The sequence below is a fragment of the Cicer arietinum genome, chromosome 7 (genome assembly GCF_000331145.2).
Source record: "Cicer arietinum cultivar CDC Frontier isolate Library 1 chromosome 7, Cicar.CDCFrontier_v2.0, whole genome shotgun sequence".
In the NCBI taxonomy this organism is placed as follows: domain Eukaryota; kingdom Viridiplantae; phylum Streptophyta; class Magnoliopsida; order Fabales; family Fabaceae; genus Cicer; species Cicer arietinum.
In genome coordinates, this window is record NC_021166.2 from 59,345,690 (window position 1) to 59,352,145 (window position 6,456).

Genomic DNA, 6,456 nt, shown 5'->3' on the forward strand with positions numbered 1-6,456 from the left:
ATTCCCGTAATATTGCATGCAATGCTCTAGGCTTGGGAGAGTAGCATTTGCACTTTTTTAGGCACATGACATTAAAAATCGGGAAGCAATTAATGTAGAAATTATACCATTCGAGGTGGGAAAAAACACATTTTGAACGCAACCATTTGGTGTGTTTTTTCTTTTAATGAACTGAAGGGGCTAAATCCAACCGATGAAATTAAAGAATGAGAAAGATAAAAAATCTTAGATCCAGAATCAAATATAAGAACAAGCTTACTAAAGAGTATTGTTATTTAGTAGGAAGTTAGATTTTTAAAACGTAAGAATGCTTTTGTGTCTTACTTAAGGGCTAATTCTCTACAGTGTATAAGTTGTATACCATTCAAAATTAATATTGAATATTTAATCACTGATTATTAATTAATGTCATGTCATTTTTTATATTTAATCATTTTAAATAAAACTTAAATTTTGAATTAAATTTACTTTCAAATGCCAATATTTTACAAAGTTCTAAAATACTAAATAATTTAACTTCTTAAATGAGCGCTTAAATATATATATATATATATATATATATATATATATATATATATATATATATAATAAATACTTGAATATTTTTACAAGATGAATATATATTTTAATAATTTTATTTCATTATATTTTAAAAATATTTATTTATTTTAATACAAATTATTAAGAAGTTTGCATATCCTAGTGGAAGTAACTAAAAGGTGGGGCTCTCAAAACAATACCAATTGAATCCATTAGATAGAAATATAACCTTATTAATATAAATTGAATCATGAATTGTGTTAGATATCTTAGTTAAAGTTTGTTAGGTAGTTACATTAGTTAGTTATTTATTTAATTAATTATATAAATTTTTGTAATTTTTGGTGTAATTAATTTTCTATATTATTAATATCATTCATTTTACTTTTTTTTTTTATAAAATTTTTTATGATCAATTACTTAAATCAAGAATCGTAATATGGTATCAAATCACTAATTATTTCACTATTTTTTTTTTCTAAAAAATTTCTTAGGAAAAATTTCATATAAACTTAATTAATTTATTTTTCCTTTTTCATTTGATTCTTGAACAATTTGTTCATTTTCCTCTCCTTATTTCTCCATTCAAAACTAGTTCTTTCTCTTTATTTCTTCATTTTCTTCTCTTTATCTCTCAAATTTCAAGTTAAAATCATCTCATCATCTCATCATCATGATGATAATAATAATTAAAAAAATCCATCAAACAATAGGTATTAAAGGTAACATGTTTGTCATCAAAACTTTACCAATACCCAAAACTTTTTCAATTATTTGATATCAATCTTGTTTCAACATCAACAATTTTCATCAAGTAAGAAAAGAGATGGAGTCAAGTGCATTTGGTGAAGTTTCTGAAGAACACCAACAATATTTGGTGATAAAATTATTTATTTTTAGTCAAATTGGCATTAATAAAAAATGCAAACAAATATCTTGCATGGAAGTGTAGATCCAAATTCAATATTTATCAATAAAAAAAAAGTAAGATTGTTCTTCTATTTAGAAGGAAAAATAATTTATGATTGAATTCCCAATTACAAGTTCAAGCTAATGCAATAAGTTCAAGCTAATGCAATAAGTTACGTATGGAATTTCATTCAAAAAAGACAAGAGATAATTTTATATTGAGGTATAGATTCAATTCAACATCTACTACAAAAAAGGGGAAAAAGTAATATTGCATAAGAATTTTTTTGTTCTTATTTCAAGCAAACAACAAATGTTTTAAAAATCTTTTAGTCTGATTTATTTCCAGTATTTTAAAATTCTTTAGTCAATGTCTTTCGATATTTTATAGTATTTGTAATCGATGTTTGAGGAGATGTTAATTAGTTAAGTTGGTTAATTAGTTACATTAACTAGTTAGTTATTATACACTAGTTAGTTGTTTATTTAATTAACTATATAAGTTTTTGTAATCTTAATTAACTTTATCTATCATCAATCTCATTTAATTTACATTTTTATATTATTAATAGTTTAAATAAAAAATTGTAATGAATTAGAGTTTATAATTTGTGAATGTAAAAAAGAAAAATATAGTGGATATTTTTGTAAAATATATAGATAAAGGATACAATTTTCTATTTTGTAAACTTGCAAGGTAAAACTACCACTGACACAAACAATTGTATTTAAATAAATTTTGCTCTGTTTTCACAATCCAATTGGGCAATTAGTTCGTGTCATGGAAGTCTTATTTTATAGCTAATGACACTTGTAGTTACTATTAATTTTTAATGGCCCGTACAAACTATATAATAAAAAATTAACTAATATAACAATATATATATATATAAAACACGTGAATTTAAGAACCAGAATAGTTAGTTAATTATCACTTTAATTTTTATGGTGCGCACCACAATTTGATTTTGATATATGATTTAGAAATGATGGTGGTGGCTAACACAAGAGTCAAAAAAAAAAAATTCTTAATTGTGCTAATTCGTACAAGTTTACTTGAAATTATAATAGATCTGTGTACTTGAGTACTAGTCTTTTTTTATTTATTGATTGCGGTTGTTTTCATTTTTATATGGTATTGGAACTAGAATATTACTTTATTATGATAAATTTTGAGAATTTAATATTCGCAACGATCAATCCGTGCAACAATTGGCAGAGACCCCATCTCAAATTTTTATTTATAATATAATATAATCTTTAAAAAATTATATTAATTTTATACATTAAATAATATAAAATTTTATATTCATATCTCGGTAGTAAATAATCTATTTTTTACCAGCGAGTTTTAGTAGTTGTTTGCTATTAGACTAGACGCCACCAAATATTCAAATTTTAAATATTAACATTAAGATTTTATAATTTTAGAACTTATTTTTTATATTTAAATAAGATTTTTAAAAACATTAAAACCATGTTTCTTCGTCACGTGGTCATTAAAATGGAGTTAGTACTGATTTATGTAAATGATGGGTTTTTATTTTTATTTTACAATAGAGGGAAAAAGGATCGTTTTTTATTTATTAAATTAGTGACACGTTAAGCTTTGGGTTAAAACTATATTCACGTGAATTGATCCACAAATAATTCCTTATGATCCGAGGGAAGTAATAATTATGTTCATCTTCAAGTAATTTTTTCTAATTGATTAATATAAGTTTTTTCATGGGATGAAATTTGATACAGTGTTCCAAATATTTGTACAAAAAATTATTAAAAAAATATAAAAATTAAGACTTAATTAAAGTTTTAATTCACTTATTTTAGCTGAATCACGAAAATAGTCCTCATTTTATTTCGAGACAGGGTGTGACTTAAATAAGCGCAAAAAAATGATAGTTCATAAAGTTTTTGACCAAAATTTTGTTTAGATCAAGATTGGAGACAAATAAAATGGAGGAATTATTTTCGGGATGTAGCTAAAATAGGAGGACCAAAACTGCAATTAAGCTCAAAATTTAAATAATAATTAAATATTTTTTGTTCTAATAGTGATGAAAATATATGAAGATAATATTTTAAAGATTAAAAAATATGAATTTTTTATACGACTAAAAATAAAAAATTTATAAAGGATAAAAATTTATCTAATTTTTTCTTAAATGAAAAATAAAATTATTGATTGATAACCTCTGAAGTAGCAATGTCGATTTACAAGGAAGGAGGGTTTGAATTGTAAATCTTTCTTTTAAAAATTATGTTCAAAACTTAAGAAAATAACTCAAGATTGATCTTGGTTAGGAAAACAGAGAAACAGAGAACGTTCTTGATTTTATTATAAAATAGAGAACGTTCCTTGATTAGCTTAAAAGAGAAAATCAGTTTGTATTTTATCTTAGTTAATCAATCAAATAAAGAGATAGGATAGAAAATACCACACAAAGAAATATTCTGGTTCACCCAACTTGGGTTACGTCCAGTCCTCACACTGTGAGATTTTCCACTAAGTGTTTAAAACAAAGAACCTTTTTGATTTTACAGCACCTAGTCTAGATCAACCTTGATCTGTTTTAATCTCTATTACTTTCCACCCAAAAAGCAATAACAACACATATCTAACTTTGATAAGATTCAATGCAATCTAAACAAGTTATCAAGAAACTCTTATAGTTTGAGTTTTTACAATAAGATTGATTCTGACAGAATCTAAGATATCTCAACTCTTGTTTGAGATTTGATTCTTTACAAAGAAATCAGTAATGATCAAGTAATCCGATATGAGACTTTTAGAACTGCTTCTTCTTTGCGAATTTTGAGAACTTCAAGTATGTGTATGTGATTGATGTTTGAGATTTTACAGCACTTAATTTTCTTGCATTGCTCCTGGATATTGGCCTTCTATTTATAGGCTTTAGAAGCATTTAATGAGGGTCAAAAAGAGCTGTTGGTAGTGCTCTGTATTTTTGACTGAAACCAATATTTCAGAATAAAAATAATCCAGCCATTGATTTAAAAACTGCTTTTTGACTTTTCTATTAAAGCTTTAAATCAGTTTTGTCTTCTAGTTAAATAGTCTTTGAAGTTTCTTCCTTGATCTTGAATGGTACATTTTCGATCTTGAGTCTTGAATGTAGCCATTTGAATTTGGAGAAGAGTTATAAGCCATTGCAGAAGAAAAGACTCTGCTGCTGGAGTTATGCAGAAAACGAAGATTGATTATCAATTTGGATCTATCAATTCGATCTTTCTGGAGATTTGATGATCAATCTGGAGTTCCTGTTTTGATCATTCTGGATGTCCTTTGTAATTTCTAATCATATATCAAGGTTGATCAAACTTTCTTGACAGTTTGATTTTTGAGTTACAAATTGTTCTTATTTTTGGCTGTTTATTTGAGTCATTTTATTTTAGTGATTAGATGACCTCTTTGATCTGGGATGAATCCTACTTGTTCCTTGCCATGTATTGATTTTATTTGAATGAAATTTCGAGGCAGAATCTTAGTTAAAGAGGTGGAGAATGATTGATCAATATGCTGTGATGAACATTCTTGAAACTGGAGATCATTCTCTGTTTTTATGCAGAATGTTCTTATTGTTGTCTTTTCTGCTTTGCTTTGATTCTGTTCTTAAATAAATTCACTCAAAAGCACAAGTTAAATTTACATAACATTTTAGAATCATAATTAACTTTCTTAATTAACATTTGTTTATTTTCATCAAAACTTTAAATATGGAGTTTGTCTCAACAACCTCTTCCAAAAACAAATGTTCTAGAATGAGATATAATCAATACAAGCCCTCAATTTTCAAAAGAAAAATGAGAAAAGAGTTAACCAAATATGAGAAAAGATATTAATATGTGTGAATTGATATAATAATAATAATAATAATAATAATAATAACAATAATAATAATAATAATAATAATAATAATAATAATAATAATAATAATAATAATAATAATAATAATAATAATAAAATAATGGATAATTAACCTATCTTATAGTCAATGATTGTAAAAAAAATTATTGATATTTAATTATTTGCAGGACTAACTTTGTATTTTGTATTTTTGTTATCGAATTAGCTAAAGATGTATATTTTTGCATGATGATGATAGTTTGTTGACTGGGGAGAAATTTTGAGCAAATATCAAGGGTTTTAAAGTAAATCTACAAATTTTTGAAATGTTGTCAAGATTTAAAGAAAATTTTCATAAAAGATTATACATGTAAGAATCAATGTGAATAATTATTGGTTAGAGGAGGTAATAAAGAGTTCTTAATTGCAAATTGGGTCACATTCTCTTTAAATATCTTGATCTTCCTATAGGGAAATCCTAGGAGATTAGCTTTTAGAATCTAATCACTGTTAAAATTTTAAAATAGGCTATTGAATTATAATTTATCTATGGGATATTGACACTACAATATTTTTATTTTATTTTATTTGTGATAGTTAAAAGTCCACATAAAGGGAGAAAATAGTGCGACACATTTGTGGCGGCATAAAACAATCACAATTAACTCATTCATATAATTTTGTAACTATCAAATATCCATTATTTTTTGTTATCATTTGTAAGAGTTTATTTCCTCACAAATTTGTGACGGAAAAGTATATCACAAAGAATGAAACTAATAAAAAAAAATATACTGGTTGCGAGTTTAGGTTGCCACAAATTATCTCATTTTATAAAATTAAAAATCAATATTAAAAAATATAATATATATATATATATAAAAAAATTATATTAATATAATTTAAAAATTGAATATATAAATATAAATAAAATATTATATATAAAAATAAAAATACAATTTTAATATTAATTAAAATATTACTATTAAACAAAATAAAACATTCAAAAATTAATAAATTATATCATACAAACCAAAAATAAAACACACCATAATAAAATAATAACGTATAATATATTCATACAAACCCAAAATAAATAAATAAATAAATAAATAAATAAAATATTATTCGAATACATCAAT